Source organism: Acipenser ruthenus, chromosome 12 (assembly GCF_902713425.1).
Source record: "Acipenser ruthenus chromosome 12, fAciRut3.2 maternal haplotype, whole genome shotgun sequence".
NCBI lineage: Eukaryota > Metazoa > Chordata > Actinopteri > Acipenseriformes > Acipenseridae > Acipenser > Acipenser ruthenus.
Window position 1 is genome coordinate 31,442,564 of NC_081200.1, and position 15,330 is coordinate 31,457,893.

The following is a 15,330-nucleotide window of genomic DNA, read 5'->3' on the forward strand; positions in this document are numbered from 1 at the left end:
GTCTTTTGCCATAGCTAAAGTGGAAGAGCCAGATTCTTACTTAAATCATTACTAAAAACCCACTCTCTTTCTTCCAGTGAATTAGACTAAAGAAATGTGTCCAATTCCAAGGACATGTGTTCCATTGCTCAGTTAGCAGGTCAATACGTACTACATGGCTCACAATTATATTAGCCACAATTGCCTTTAACTTACACATTTGTATCAATCAATCTCTATTAAGTGGATCTGTTTTGTATTTGTGTCCTATTGTTGATACAGTACTGCATTTTATGTACCAGATTATTTTATTCCAACTATGTTTTATTTTTATTTTTTTATCAGGTACTGTATGGAGCAGCATGTAGCTTTTGAGCACGATTTATGCCAAAAGATGCATGTTGCAGGTGTAGAATTACTGATGCTGTCTGTTACTGTATATTTCAAGACATGGGTCTCTATTTTCACTTTACCAAGATTATCAACATTATCAACATTGTAAACCAAATCAGTCCTCACCATTTTATCAATCACACCAATAAAACTTACTGTAGCTAGCACACTGGAGTTTCTGAGTGTATACGTGTTTTAAAGTGTAGCAAAACCCTTTTATGCTTAATACATATTAGGTTACAATTCCTGGGTCCAGTTCTGACTTCAGTTGTTGCTCTCTGCTGTCCTCTACAGTTTTAAACAGTTATCTATCATTAGTGTTGAAGATGCATTTAGTTTAGTGATTTATCAGCACCGATGACGCTATGTAACACAATTTTTGTTCCTGGGTAGTAAGTGTTATTTCCTAATTGCTTATGCCTCAAAAGTATAGAAAATGGCTATTATTCCCCACAAACTTTGCTTTTGTGACCAGGACAGTGATATTTTGAAATTTACCTATTTCCAATGAGAAAACGGGCGAATTTGTGTCTTCGTTCACATAAAGTCAGAAGAAAACAACATATGAATCCAAATTAACATGTATTTATACTAAAGTAATACAAAAATGACTACAAAAGATTTAGAAGTGAGTAGTTTTTCGAGATTTACGATTATACTGTAAATCACTTTCACGAATCAGCCCCCAAATGTAGTCTCCCATCATGTTCTTGTTATACTGTCCTTCATTGACAGTTCATCCAGGAGCCTCAAAGCCGTGCTGCTCCATAATGGTAAAAAGTACCCGTCTCTTCCCCTGGCTCACTCGGTGCACCTCAAAGAGGATTACAACAGCATCAAGACCTTGCTGGACGCCTTAAAGTATGATGAGTACGGCTGGGACCCCCGGAAGGTGCTGATGCCACCACTGCACATCAAATCGGGCCTTATGAAACAATTTGTCAGAGCTCTAGATAAGGAGTCGGCAGCCTTCAAGTACCTTCAAGACTTCTTCCCTAAGCTGTCTGAGGCAAAGGTCAAAGCCGGTGTCTTCGTCGGACCACAGATAAAGAAGATCCTGGAGTGCAATGAATTCCCCAAGAAGCTCACTAGTAAGGAGAAAGCGGCTTGGAACAGCTTTGTCGCATTGGTTCGGGTCTTCCTGGGCAATCACAAGGCCGAAAACTATGTGGAGCTGGTTGAGACTCTGGTGAAGAACTATGGCACAATGGGATGTAGGATGTCCCTCAAAGTCCATATCCTTGATGCTCATCTTGATAAATTCAAGGAGAACATGGGAGCGTACTCGGAGGAGCAAGGCGAGCGCTTCCACCAGGATATACTGGACTTTGAACGCCGCTACCAAGGACAGTATAACGAGAATATGATGGGAGACTACATTTGGGGGCTGATTCGTGAAAGTGATTTAAAATTGTTACACGGTGTGATCAGCAGGGACCAGTGTATAACCCCTCCCTTCCCCCAGTTAAAAAAGGGTGGTTATTCTTTTCTTTTTCATTTCTTTCTTAAATTTGTACCTAGGAAACAGTATTTAGATATTTTATGTAAATAATTAGACTTTAATAATGTATTTAATTTTGCATGTTTTTCCATAGTATTTAGCGTTTCTTTGCTGCTGTAAATATTATATAACAACAAAATACATTATATTTACTTGAAATACATTTTACTAGTACAGTATCTATGGAACCGCTTATCCAATTTTGTTGTAATTGGGCATATAGTTTACAGGATTTAATGACGTGAACATATCTGAAATGTCACAGTAAATAGAGGCCCAGGGTTTTTTAAAGGTCACCTATAAAAACATCATATACCAGCCTGAAATGGGATGAAAGAATCATTCTTGTCAAGAGAAACGCTGTAGGTGAAAAGCTACCCCCTCCCAAGGTCCAGTGAGGTTAGACCGCAAGAGCAGATGGAAGATCGTCGCTCTTGAAAATTGCAGAGCAATGATGGTTTGTTTCTTTGTGAGTGGCAGACACTCATTTTGCTTGATTACTTTCAGATTGCTTCATATGGAAATGACCTGTCCCTGGAGTATACTTTGAATGCAGGAAAATCTCCTGTTGAATCTAATGATACTCATAGGAGATGGTGGTGTTGTCCTTGGTTATTTGTAGTTATGCAGGGAGGAATATTGGGTCACAGGCTATTCCACGGGTTCTCTGACTTCAGGAACTTAAGGTTTATTGCAGATTGAAGTCAGTAATACAGTACTGCTAGTTAATGATAAAAATGTAGGCCCAGATATTCGAAGCGATGCACAATCCCCTCGCAAAATTAGTGCTTTTGCACAAAAACTGATATTTTCCAACACGGCACAAAGTAGTTGCGTGAAGTTGGAAAATAGCAGTTTTGTGCTCAATTCACAAATGTGTTTGTGCCTCGCAAAACCACCTGCGCATTCAATACCAATATAGCAGAATTGCACACGAGCTACGCATGAATGCGCAGCATTGGAATACTACATGACAATGGACTGTTAACAATACCCTGCCAAGCAGCTATCATAGGTGTACAGTACATACCAATATTCCTCAGATGAGTCTACACTCAAATGTAACCTGCACATGGAATGCAGAATCAAAGCTCAACACACATTGGTAGCATTGGCACATCTGAAGTTTCATGCCCACCCCCACAAATATATAAATAAGCTACTAAATGGAGAAATTAAACAGTGGACCACAGGATGGTGTAGGCTATTCAACATATAACTTAAATAAAAATATATTGTAGCGACTTGCTAACTGCATAAGTGTCAACATGAAGGAGACAGACAAAATATCTCTGTAGCATCAAACTCCACTCTTTATTTTACAGAAACGCGCCTGTCAGCTGGTGTTCTGAGTAGCTCTGACCCGTGCTCCTTACACTATACATAAACATATTTACAGAAGTGTGGACTGTAAAACAAACCCATAATGCTGAAAATACTACTCTATTTGGCAGCCCCAAAGACGTGAATCTCAGCCAAGAACACTACCTGTGGATGCAGCCTGTACATGTGTATCCCTTATTCATACTCCGTCTGAAAACCCCTTCCAACTGCCCCCACTCACCACGCACCCTGCTCCTACCACACCTGTATTGCATAGTCAATAGCATGGAATGCGGATCGTGAGTGTCAAAGTATGCTTCTGATATCAATGAGAAACAAATAACAATACTTAAAAAATAAATAAATAAAGTGTCAGCTGTGTCCTTATACCTGACAGTGAAATTACCGAGTGAGTGGCTAAACGCAAGTAATGTTCTGTGCATTGCAAGCCTGTCACGTTTATCGCAAAACTTAACCTTTTCATTCAAATTTGGCCTTCGGAGCAATACAAATAATTTTGAAATTTGCGTACATGCATACATTTGTATCTAATGTTTATCATTATCACAGGCATTAGCATGGCTAAATATTTAAAGGGCCATCACAGATTCTACAGAATTCAAACAAATGTATCTGTGCTGTGCTGTTTGCTGGGAAGTGAGTTTATGATTTCTCTACTTCTGTCTCCATATTTTTGACAGGTGGCACACAAATATGAGTACATTTTACATATTCTAATTCATTTAAATGTTTGACTTTCTTGTTTTCTGTTACAGTACCATCCGTTTTTTTTTTTTCTTTCTCAGTATTAGCCGTGATACTGCTTATCAAACTACTATTGCTCTGTGTGGACTGATCTGATTTTTTGTAATGTTTTTTTTTTTTTTAAATAACTGTAAGTCTCCCTGGATAAGGGTGTCGGTTATAAGAAAATACATACATACATTAACAACAACAACAATTATTAATAATCCAGCTGGAATCAATATACTGTATATATAATAAACCAGGGTGGAGACTGTCCAATAACAGATTGATGACACATTGTTGACACATTCCGCCTGTAATGTTTTAAAATCCTAAAAACATAATAGTGCTTTTAAGCCAGTAGAGAACCACCTGCTGAAAAAAAATTCAATGGGGTACTGTACAGTATATAGGTGTTGCTAAGCAGTTCTCTTGCGGATGCTATGAAACAGTTTTGTTCGCAGGCAAAGCTTGTTTAACCTTTTAAAAAATGCTCTTGTTTGTTTAATTATACAATCATTTTAAACAGTGTAAAAATTACATTACAGAAGATGCATGGAAACTGGCAAACAAAGCAGCAGTTTTGTGCAGTACATCTGTTAACTTACAATGATCTATTGTGCAAAAGGTAAATGTTTTTCAGGAATCATTTTTCCTTGTTTAATATCTCTGAGAACTATTGTAAATCTAGCCATTTTGCTTTAGGTAACGTTTATCAACTTCTACAATTTTAAATGTGCATTGACTTATTTCCATACTGATTAGTGTGTCATGATTTTTAAGTAACTGTAAAGCTGTAGATACTAAAAAAATAAAATAATTGACAGCATCATGAGGACCTATAATATGCATTTTATTGAAACAGTTTCATACTTGATATTTCTTTCTCATTTGAGTTATGAGTTTTAAAATTATTTTAGGGTTGTTTTTTAATAAAGAATTTCAATATCTCACATTTCTTATAAAGGATCAGCAAGGAATGTACATCTCAATATCAGTGATAAATGGTATGCAGGAATGCAGGAGGGCTAGCCTTATCAATCCCCATTCTATTACATAAAGATGTACTTTAAATGATGCCTTTACTCTGTATTAGATATGACATTGCAAATGATATGAACACTAAAACGTAAAGGGATTATATAGCTTTAAGGATGGGCATTACGAGTAAGCTTATCTGTAAACAATGATATCTGAACACTGAAATAAAATGTCATGTTTTTTATATATATATATATATATATATATATATATATATATATATACACAGTGGTTCCAACTGAGCTCTCAGTTACTTAACTAGACCCTTAATTGAACCAATAATTTGCTTAATTAACCCATTTAATTGTTTTCAGCTCTTTAAACTTTTGTAGAGTTCAAGTTACTTCTAAAATGTTATAGCTAATTTGAAATCTGCAACTGTTTAAGAACTGACAACAATTAAAAAGGTCTAATTAAGCAAAGTATCAGTTCAATTAAGGGTCTGGTTAAGTAATTAAGAGCACAGTTGGAATGGAAACCAGCAGACACAGTGGGTCCCCAGGACCAGGTTTGGGAACCACTGCTTTAAGTAACTTCCATTTGTAATAAACTGATTATGCTAGGTCATTCATTTAATTCTACATTGGTGTTGTACCGCCCAAGTCAATACAAGAAATAATCTCAAAGTTAAAGTAACCTATACGCTGAGCATCAATCGAATTGATTGCTCATTGGACAACTCAACTTTTTTTCTTACAACCGTTCTTGAATTGGTTCTTGTTTGGTTGTATATCTTAAACGTCCAATCGCGGTTCTGGAGGTCTATTCCACTCCAGATTTAACAGGTAAAATGGAATAGTTAACTACTGTAGGGCGTGGATAAAGGTTTAATTGGTTCAATTAGAAAATTCAGAGCAGGGTTGGAACAAAGACCAGGACTGGAAGGGCCTACTTTGGCTACCCGTGTCTTGAGCTGTTTCTTGAGGATATACATCACAACAGTAGGGCACTGTTTATTGAACAATTCAATAGTATAGTAAAGGCAACACTTGAATCTTTATTGTAAATACAAATATATTTTTTATTGAATTAGATATCTTTAGTAATAATAGAAACTATTAATTATTAGATTACCTACATGCACGTACAGTGAATTCTTAATGCCTAGAAATACTAGGGGCTTGATTAACATTGATTCATTTGGAAACAGCAATAACTGCATTTATATTGTTCTTGTTCTTCTTTAATTCATTCATTCATTCATTCATTCATTCATTCATTCATTCATTCAAATACTTTGTGAATCTGAGGAGGTGGTAGAATGCAGAGGTAAATTGATTTTATAATGCCCATACAAACCACATGTGTTGAATAGAATGTGCAGCACATAAGAAAGTTACTTTGTAAGCAGTGCTCTGCACGCCAGCATGAATTGCTGTGACCTAGAGCAATTCTTGAACAAATAAGATTGCCTGCGTGTCTGCATTTTTTGTGTTGACATTTGCTAAGCACTTGCGCTGCTGGTCTGTGAGATAAATGGAGGCCTAAAATGAGGCTGTATCATCTAGTGTCTCTATAATGTTACCTTTAGAAAAAAAGCATTCCGAAGGCAATGAAATTCTTGCCATTAGAAAGGCTTAAATTGGTTTTGTTGACTAGTGTATCTACAGTTGGAAGATTTGAAGAGAGATTATTTGTTCATTTTATTATTTACCTTATGTCATAGGTATGCATTTGGTTCCTATTGCGTTTGAAGTATACCCATGAATTGTAAGTTGTTCACAATAGTCCTTGTCTTCGCCTTTCTCAAAGCACCATTGACCAAGAACCAAAGCCATTGATCCAATAATGACATGATAATGATTCATATATATTGGACAGGAGTTCATTTTTATTTGGTAGATGTTTCTGAATAAGGTTAATTGGATTTGTGAGATAAACGATTGCAATTAATTGTGCAACCACCAGAGGCCCTCATTATATAATAGCCTACTTCACAAAAATGAAGCAAGACTGGACATTTGCAAGAAAAAGCAACGGCCATCATGAAGAGCTTTTGTGGTAATTCATTATTTTCATATGTAACTTCTGTGTACCGCATTTTCAACATTTGGGATCTGTTTTGCAATCTTTTATCTACAGATCCCTTTTCTTTGGATTGGAAATCATTCTGGAGCCACCAGCAGGCTGCTCAAACTTCAGGTGGCAAATCAAGTGATACTTTACACTTTTTCTGACACAATGTAGACTTAGAAATCCTTTTCTTCACTGCTGCAGTGGGAAAGCAATTTTTTTTTTGCTGTCAGGTCTAGAAGATGGCGAATTTCCATCAAATAAATTATATAAAGTTGGAATAACTGGTGGCCTGTGTCTGTGTTAAGTACTTTTGTCTTGGATTTTTCTCACAACATTAATCATCCAAACCAATTGAGGTAATAACATGGGCATATATTTTGTAAACATTTTATTTTTGACGTTTGCTTTGTTCATTGTAATGTAGCACCTCTCTTATTTGGTAAATGCACTTTGTAATATCTATTATGGTGTGGTCAAAGTATAATTTATTGTCAAATAAAAAAAAAATAGTCAAGACTAATATCACTTGATGATCAACCACCTAGGTTTAATAAAACATCTCGGTGGTGGGCATTCCTGCACAGTGCTTGATATTTTAGTAGGACTACCTGGCTACAGCAGTAGTGTAATTACCTAGCTGTCAGTGTGATAAGTGGGATTAATGTCAGCCTGGTGCACTTTGGTCTGCAGAGTGCTTAGAGAATTGCAAGATGGGATTATTATTGGAGCCTGTCTACAGCGGGGCTACTCACGGCACTAAAATAATTGCTACAATTTACTATTGCATCACCCTGCCTCATTAGCATCTGACATTTCAACAGGTGTTTATTTGTGAACCAGTTCAATATTAAAGGTGAATGAATTTGTGAAGGCTTACAACAGGCTCATCTCTTGTCTGCTTGTCGTAGGGCGTACAAGGGAGCAACACATATTGCACATCCGATTTGGGTTTGTATGAATATTTAATTAGGTTGGGCTATATTATCCTATTTATTATTTAGAATGGGGATGTCATTGTGTGCAAATATGGTAGCTTCTAGCCATTATCCAGTCATCATCATTTATAATGTTATCACTCTTCTCCGATGCAGAGACATTAGACTTTTTTTTTAATATTGCATTAAGTGATTTTAATCTTTGTGTTTCTATGCATGAAATAATGAAGTATAAAAGTTTTTTTACTAAGAAATTATTTTTGATATACAGTAACTATCTTACATGTGGCTTGTTGGCTGGTTGTCTTTTTTCTTATGTGGTTTACATATTGGATTCTGTTAATCTAGTTTGGTTATATAATTAATTTGCAGGAGCAATGATCTGCAGGATGAACTGTATGTCTGTTTGAGACAGCTGGAACACAGTAAATATTGTCTTTGTAATTGTTTGTACTTTTACAAGATCATTTTTAAACTCATTCTATTCTGTTTTTGCTGCACAATGAGATTGATTGTATTGAGAACCACTTTATTTGTTTATTATACAATGCTTAATGGAAGATCTTACTGTATGCATCATATGAAGCTTATGGATTAGCTATAGATTGGACCCCACACACATTTTAGATGTTCACTTTCCTTGATTTGCTTTACTGTAGAACTACTATGGAGCTGCCAGAATCATTCTGTCTGACAACCCCCTTGGACTGACTTGCGGAATGGTGTATCCAACCTCAGACCTCTGTGTGGGTGGCTGCAATTTATATGCATCGGAGGAGGGCCCAATTAACATCGGTGGACTGCAGCAGTTTGCTACAGAGGTATGTACATGATTAGCTACACAGTTACATAAAAACCTTGCTTGTATAAGATATCAAAATAAAGCTTTTGTTTGTCTGCATCCTTTATTTGTTTTACATCTTACTGAACTCATTCAGATTGAGACTCATTTGAACTAAAACAGTGTTTAAAGTGATGGGGTTCAACACTAATACTGTTTATTGTGATCATTTGCAACTTATGGCCAGAACTGACCAATTTTGGAATTAGGGTTTGAGAAATGTAAGCTTGAGGGGTGAGAGGGGGTGAGTGAGGGTGAGTGGGGGTGGTGGTGCGGGTGGTGGGGGTGTGCAGGCAATGGCAAGACACAGGTTTGAAAGCAGCTTCTATTTCTTCAAGTGTGAAAGATTAGATATTAGATAATTAGATAACCTTAGGAGGGAGCTATCAAGCCCAGCTTTTGCCACTCACCATTGTAATTTTATTTTCAAAAAACATATCCACAATACATAATTAAAGGGAGTTTTATAGTGGTAGGCTAAATATTTTTCTAATCTGCTTATTAGTATTGAATGAAAATGAAATGCGCTTCCTGTAATTGGCTAGTTTAATAGTCAGGTACCAATTTTTTTTTTTAATAAATTTGAATTGGGGAACTAGAAAAAAACTATATATATATATATATATATATATATATATATATATATATATATATATATATATATATATATATATACACACACACACACACACACATTTTGTAATGCAGCAGGAGGCCTGCACCTATTATTATTAAAATTGTATATTCACAGTTCAATTGGAGCTTCCTAGTCCATGAAATCAATGAATAGCTTTATTAAAGCTACCTGTAATGTAAGGTTGTCATGCATAAAAAGTAATTAAGTTCTTACTATATTCTTTTTACAAGGCAATACAAATTTCTCTATATTTCAATTTCTGATTTAAAATGTGACTCTATATTGAATGATATAATTTAAATATAAATTATAATTGTTTTGTTCCGCTATACACATTTGTATGTACGTTACACTTTTTTCAGTCATTTTTGCTACAGTAATTGCTTTTGTTGTAAAAAATGTATAGTTTTTAGTGTTCATTATATATATATATGTATGTATGTATGTATATATATTACTAGCCTCTACATCCTGTTGCAAAGTGCACAGAATAAGACCTGTTTCAGACAATTGTTATACAGAATACACTAACAAGGGTTATTTACTTTAAACAAATGTAGGTCACCTCACACTGTGCATAACAACTGTAATCTTGAGATTGGTCTGCAATGCAAGGACAAAGACTACATGTTTAAAGGTTTCACATGCCTGTTGAGCTCCACAGCTGGAGAGTCTAATTTTCCTAACAGAAAGCTGGTGGTTCAAGGAAGATGTATTTGCAATTAAAACAACGATGTATGTACTGCATGTGGTTAGTTAAGCTTCCCTCAAATCTAGACATTTGTCAGTATTTCAATTTTTATTTTGCTATTTCAGAATAAGGAACCAAAGCCCCTGAGTCAATTAGGTACAGTTGAGTTGTTATGGTACTACAGATTTTAGTCAGTTTCTTTGTTCTCTTTTCTAGGTGTTCAGTGCAATGCAACCCTAACTTCCTTCTCCTAAGGAAATGCCTGAAAACTTTCACTCAAAGATTGTCCTGTTTGGCTGTGGTCCTGCCAGTGTGCTTCCTTTTTGGCTTGTCTGGGATATGACAACATCAGTATATTTGAGAAGCAGACATTTGTGGGAGAGTTGAGGTACTTGGCTGACATACCCTAAATTCAAGGGAATTATTTAGTGTATTTTACACGTCACATACAGCATGCTATTTTAAATCCTGAATGGTTTGAAATTACTTCTGTTTTAAGGGCAAAAATGTATATACAGTATGTATATATTTTAGTATTTCTATCATTATTTGTAATGAAATATGCTGTGCACAAAATGATGGTGTGCAAGTACTATATAGTCATTGTCATATAATGTATACAGGTAAAATGTGTTATTTATCAGATGGTATAGCTTATTGCAAAATCCATTCCATGAGTTAAATAGTTCTTTGTGACTCTGTGTTCTGTGAGAACAATGTCATGTTTTAAAATATTGAACAAGGTCATGAGATGAATGTTATTAGCGATCACATCCTTCAGTTTAATAAGTGTAAGGTTACCTTTACTCTTGCCAATATTTGACATGTCCAGTGACCATCACAGGTCCCTATATATTCTAACTTGTGCTACTGGAGGGCAGTTTGCAACTCCTTTTTCCAGATCAATAATTATGAATATTTCCAGAAGGTCTAAATATCCCTGAAGTAGTGTTGCATTAAATCAATCATATTTAACATGTATTGGAGGAGGGCAGTGGAAGTTCACAGTTTTATATACAGTACAGCAAGGAATGTCAAGTCATTTTTGGTGGTAAAGCAAGATTGTTTGTAGGGCTTTCATTAGGATTATAATTAACTTTTTAATATAATTTCAACTAGTGCTTGTTCTTATTTTGTAGCACATCTGAGATCCCTCAGTTCCGATTGCCCTACAGTGTGGTAGACTTTGAAATTAAACTGATGAAGGACCTGGGCGTAAAAGGTAATGAAAACCATGACCTGCCTGTTTCATGGGAGAGCCAAGAATGAATGAGGGCTTATCAAAGATTAACAGCAAAATGTCAACTGCTTTAATAAAGAACAATTAAAAGCAGCACTAGGCTGAGGCAAGAACGATGCTTTCTCTCGTTCTGGGCATTTGTCTGCCTGTTGTCTGAATGCCACTAGTCTGAGAAAGGGCAATCAATAGTTCTCATCTGGCACACCTGCATGTGATTAATTGTCTTGAAGAAACAAATTCCTGAAGTTGCTTAGGGAGTTCAGCGTAAGGGTCTGATTATTTTTAGCCAAGTACTGTGATATGCAGGTCAATCAGTCTTGAGAAATTCACACATTATAATTATTATAATTACTGATGGCTGGCATGAAAACATCAGTTCACTAACTTTGTCACTATTGAGTTTCTAAAGTTCCTATAAGCACAAAGAGGAAAATGCTAGACATTTAATTGAGCTTATGATTATGCTGTCATTCAGTTAAACCCTTTTTTGCTGCTTTTTTCATAGGTGGTATGTGAGTAGGGCCTTGGGAATGATGGGATGGCGCTTAATTCTCTAAGAGAAGATGGATATAAAGCAGTTTTTATTGGAATAGGTTTATGATTTATCCTGGAATATTAGAACCACTTAATTTGAACCACTTAACCACTTTTAATGTTCCACTTCTTTACTAACAGTTGTGTAATTTCTTCAAAAAGAGGAGTACATATAATGTATTATATTTCAGAAAGTTTTACATCTTTAGGCATCATAATTACAAAACAAAAGTGGTCAACTATTTTATGGATTTTCTAACAGAAGAATGTGAGAAGAACTTTGAATTTATAAAGAAAATTAAAGCATACAGTGTTTGTAATACATTTCTCCGATTTTTATACCAGTGCTTTACAGGCTTTATAAAAGCCATCCTCTGTAGTGATTGACATTCAAATTTCTCTCTAGCATACACTAATGGAATGCGGGTTGAAAACTGTAGATAAGAGTATTGTTTCTGGCCTACTAGCTCTTAGAAACACGTTAACCCATTAGTGGGCATTCAAAAATGAAACAAAATATATTTTTACTATATCTACAAATCTAGTGATTGAGTTTTTTTTATATAGATTTATGGGTGAAGTAATAAAGGATGCACATTATTATAAATAGATAAAAAGGATTACAAAATAGACTTGAAGTTTTGTTATTTATTGTACTGTAGTTTTAAGATTATAATGCTTATGTCTTTTTGATTTTCTGCTGGAATAAATCTGTTTGGAGAGAGAATTTTAGTTCAAGGCATGCATTGAGATAAAAGCAGAAAGCAGAAGTTTGTGCGTGTGTGCGTGCTTGTGTATACACACTAGAAACTAGTTGAGTACACTAATACAACTAATGCCTTCATAATTTTACCTCAGAATATGATTATGCAATGTGTTTAAATGTCTGGATGACCTTTTACTATATATATATATATATATATATATATATATATATATATATATATATATATATATATATATATATATATACAGGCTTCACTATAACGCACCCTTCTTATAACGAACACTCGTTTTTAACGATCCCAACAGATTTTTTCATTGCAAATTAGCCCTATTAGAATGATCACGTACAGGATCAACCTGGATACAACGATCTCAGTACTGACTGACACTGAACTTTCTCCAGTGTCAAGTGTGTTATTCGCTCAGTGAAAACAAAGACCATGGTTGACTAATTCAAAGATAACGTTAATTCAAAGATGACCTATTGTAGTACGAATCATGCATGATGTAAGTGTACATTCTTTCCTTTTTCATTTCTTTACTGTTTTCTTTTCAACATACCACAGGGGGTAATTTATATTTGGAAACAGGTTTGTTTTGTGTTCTTTTGATCAAATGATTGTTTACAGGCGGGCGCTCGATTGAGACTTGCTGCCTGCCTGTCTTGTATGTGTCCTCTGTGCGTTACCATCGTTGGTAGTGTCACATGACCCGTTTGTTTACTTTCTGTTTTGTGTTTAATAAATCCTGCGCGCCTGTGCCGGCGTTTCAACTCCAACTCCTCTGTCTTGCAGTGTGGTTACCCACACATGTGACACGAGTACCTTGTCACAACATTGTTTAAATGTTGATCAATGTGAAGGAATCTTCATAAAAGTACTATATATTGATGTTCAATACAAATTTGCCGTTTTGTCATTATTCTGATCCAGAAAAATGCCAAACCCTATTATGGTGAACACCCTGATATAAGGAACATTTCTCCAGGTCACAGGGGGGTTCGTTATAGTTAAGTTAGCCTGTATATAAATTGCATTGAAACTGTTTGGCAGGTGAGGCTTTGTCCGTGCACCCATTCTATCTCACATAATTTGTTTGACTGCAGTGTCTTTCATAGAGATCGTTGGTATTAAAGCCTGGGTTCTTTCAATTAGCAAGTACCATATAAGTCTTTACTGCTGAATCTTTTTAAAGCACTTCATAAATGATGCTCCGTGAATACCTAGCTATTTAACCCCATAATAGGTATGTTTCAGAGGTACTTTAACAGCCTTGACCCATGTTGAACCACAATATTGAAAAGGTACTGATAGATGGGTTTTCAATAGTGCTATTCACAGACCTGTAATGAACACAATGTTATTGTAATAAGACTTTAGTAATTAGATGTTCTCTAGCAAAGGGCTGGAATTTATTTAAAGGGGCAAGTAAATGCTTTGTGAAAGATTTGATATCTTATAGCTGCAACTGCCTCATGTGTCAGTTTGCATCTGGATCTTTCTACATTTATTCCTCTTAAGCTGACAGATAAAGTATTACAAAAGTGTGTGCAAGTTCCAAGCAACCATTAGCCATAGGCAATAAGCAATATACTGTAGGTTTCTAAGCGTTTATTTTTTTGTTTGTTGTTTTTTTTTTGCATAAGTCGCAAATAGATTACATTTTATAAAGATTCTAATTAATATACCTGGAATTACAACATACTGTTAAAATAATACCCACTTTCCTTAGCTACTGTTGAGCTAGTAGACACACAGCAACATAAAGCTGACCCAGGGCACTGAGCTGTAGATAGAGGCACCACCTCATTGTCAGTGCAGATTTCTGATAGTCGATAGTTTTGATTGGTAACAAATCTCAAGCCCCTCAGCTATCGGTGACTATTTCTTAAATTTCTTACAGTACTCCAAACTTTGCAGTGCTAGAAGAGGGAAAAATCAGGATTGTTTAGGAAAGCCAAGAAATTAAGTTATTATGTACTATGGCTTAAATTAAATTAAAAGTCAAAACTATACAACCTGTTCCTTAATATCTGAAGCTGGAAGTTATGTGCCTGTGCGGTACAAAAGAAGAAAATAGACCACTTTTTGAGGAGGAACAAATATTAATTTCCTTTTTTTCATGGTATATTTAAATACACAAGTGTAACTTTCATGAAGACATTCATGGGGTTTCCATGTGTAGCGGGTCGCTACTTTGTATTTGTTTACTGTTTGCATTTACTTTCATTTTAAAATGCCCCCTTATCTTTTATCCCTCCCACACGCCAATGTGAATGGTGATTTGTTTACCTGGCTCTTTAAAAGGCTGGTTTCACTGCAGCAATGGAGGAATGGAATAGGAAGCAGAATGTAAGGGAATGGGGGGCTGTATCGGCGGTCTTTAAAAGGATTTTGTGTGTGGTCTGATAGTAGCGGCAGTAATATTGAAGTAGGCTATGCGACGTGAGTAAGCCAATTTGATTATTCTCTCCTAGTCAGTTACAACCTTCGTCGGTTGTTGTGAAATCCTTAAATGGACCGACTAGTATTGTTTTAAAACAGCAAGTTTGTTTACTTAGGCTACGTGGCCGACTACTCGTGGGCCACCACACAGGCTTGATAATGTGCTGACAGCCTGCCGTTCCCCCGATGTTTAGTTTGTATGTGTTTTAGCTTCCATTCTTGATATGTCCCCGATTGTTTTATCGTGTTTTTATGTAGGCTATTTGTGTATTAGGAATGTTT

General features: G+C 35.6%; 1 pseudogene; it reads left to right on the plus strand.

The window, feature by feature from the left end:
- LOC117417218 (dihydropyrimidine dehydrogenase [NADP(+)]-like) overlaps positions 1-15,330 on the plus strand; it is a 174,871-nt pseudogene that overhangs the window by 24,565 nt on the left and 134,976 nt on the right.